At 16.7% G+C, this 2500-nt stretch overlaps 1 protein-coding gene across 1 annotated transcript in view; it reads left to right on the top strand.

The window, feature by feature from the left end:
• The window catches only part of LOC143034289 (uncharacterized), a 53545-nt gene that overhangs the window by 30505 nt on the left and 20540 nt on the right, over positions 1–2500 (top strand). The gene's annotated exons all lie outside the window — the stretch shown is intronic.

Here is a 2500-nt window from a genome sequence, read left to right as displayed (position 1 = left end):
CTGTTTACTTGTTTATCTAATTATGCATTTATATACTACAATTATCTATTCATCTACTTATCTATTTATCAATTTGTCTATCTATCTATCTAAGTATTTATGTATTGATCTATTGATCTATTGATATATTGATGAATTGATCTTTTTGTCCATTTACCTGTTTATCTGTTTATTTAATTATCTATTCATCTATTCATCTATTTATCGATTTATCTATTCTTCAATTTATCTATTTATCTAATTATATATTTATCTTATTATCTCTTTATCTCCTTATCTATTTATCTATTTCTCTATATATTTACCTATTTAGGTATTTATCTATTTATCTTTTTAGATATTATCTATTGTCTATTATTTTTTTATCAATTTATACATTTATCTATTTATCTATTTATCTATTTATCATATATTTATTTATCTATCTATTTATATATCTATTTATATATTGATCATTGTATCTATTTTTCAATAAATCTATTTTTCTATCTATCTATTTATCTATTTATCTATTTATCTATTGATCCATTTATCTATTTATCTATTTATTTATGTATCTATTTATCTATTCATCTATATATCTACATATCTATTTATCTATTTATCTATTTATCTATGTATCTATTCATCTATTTATATATTAATCAATGTATCTATTTATCTATTTATCTATTTATCTATTTATGTATTCATGTATATGTCTATTTATCTATTTATCTATTTATCTATTTATCTATTTATCTGTTTATTTATTTATCTATTTATCTATTTATCTATTCATCTGTTTACTTGTTTATCTATTTATGTATTTATCTACTACCATTATCTATTCATCTACTTATCTATTTATCAATTTATCGATCTATCTATTTAAGTATTTATGTATTGATCTATTAATATACTGATACATTGATCTATTGATTTATTGATGTATTGATCTATTTGTCCATTTACCTGTTTATCTGTTTGTTTAATTATCTATTCCTCTATTCATCTATTTATCGATTTATCTATTCATCAATTTATCTATTTATCTAATTATATATTTATCTTATTATCTCTTTATCTCCTTATCTATTTCTCTATTTATCTATTTCTCTATTTATTTATTTATGTATTTAATTAGGTATTTAATTATTCATCTAGTTAGCTATTATCTATTATCTATTTTTTATCTATTTATACATTTATCTATTTATCTATTTATCTATCTAAATATTTATCTATTTATTTATCTATCTATTTATATATTTATCTTTTTATCCATTTTTTTATTTGTCTATTTATCTACCCATCTATATATATATTTATCTATATATCTATTTATATGTTATCTATTATCTATTCATCTAATTATATATTTATCTATCTATTTATCTATTTATTTGTTTATTTATTTATCTATTCATTTATTGATCTATTGATCTATTGATCTATTTATCTATATATCTATATATCTATTTATCTATCTATCTATCTTCTATGATATATATATGTATATATATATATATATATATATATATATATATATATATATATACACCTATTTATCTATTTATGTATTTATCTATTTATCTATTTCTCTATTTATCTATTTATCTATTTATACACTTATTTATTTATTTATTTATCTACTTATCTGTTTATCTATTTATCTATTTATCTATTTATCTATTTATCTATTTACCTATTTATCTATTTATCTATTTATCTATTTATCTATTCATCTATTTATCTATTTATCTATTTACCTATTTATCTATTTATATATTTCTCTATTTATCTAGTTATCTAGTTATCTAGTTATCTATTTATCTAGTTATCTATTTATCTATTTATCTATTTATCTATAATCTAGTTATCTATTTATCTATTTATCTACATATCTATTTATCTATTTATCTTTTTGTCTATATATTTATTTATCTATTTGTCTTTTTATCTTCTTATCTATTTCTCTATTTATATACTTATCTAAATTTCGATTTATTTATCTATATATTTATCTACTTATCTATTTATCTATTTATCCATTTATCTACTTCTTTATCTTTATCTTATCTTATATGAATTTATGTAAATATATATTTATGTATCTATGCATTTATGTATCTATTTATTTGTTATATATTTTTGAATGATGTTGTATGTATTTATATATTGATGTATTTATATATTGATGTATTTATGTAAATATATGTTTATGTTTTTATTTATTTATATATTTATATATCTATGTTTCTATAAATTTATGTATTTAAGTATTTATGTGTCAATACACGTAGTATTTATGTATATATGTATTTATGTAAATAGGTATTTAGTTAATTGGGTATTTATTCAAATATTTTTTTATGTATATATATAATTATGTATTTGCCTATTTCTTTTTATATATCTCACAAAATTTATGCTGCTGTGAGTTTATGCATACATCTATATGTTTATATTAGTTATGTATGGTTTCCTGTATATTTGTATTATGTTTTTAATAATAATT

Source organism: Oratosquilla oratoria, chromosome 17 (assembly GCF_046742065.1).
Source record: "Oratosquilla oratoria isolate Oo_2021 chromosome 17, ASM4674206v1, whole genome shotgun sequence".
Classification (NCBI taxonomy): Eukaryota; Metazoa; Arthropoda; class Malacostraca; order Stomatopoda; family Squillidae; genus Oratosquilla; species Oratosquilla oratoria.
This window is presented reverse-complemented; position numbering and strand designations above follow the sequence as displayed.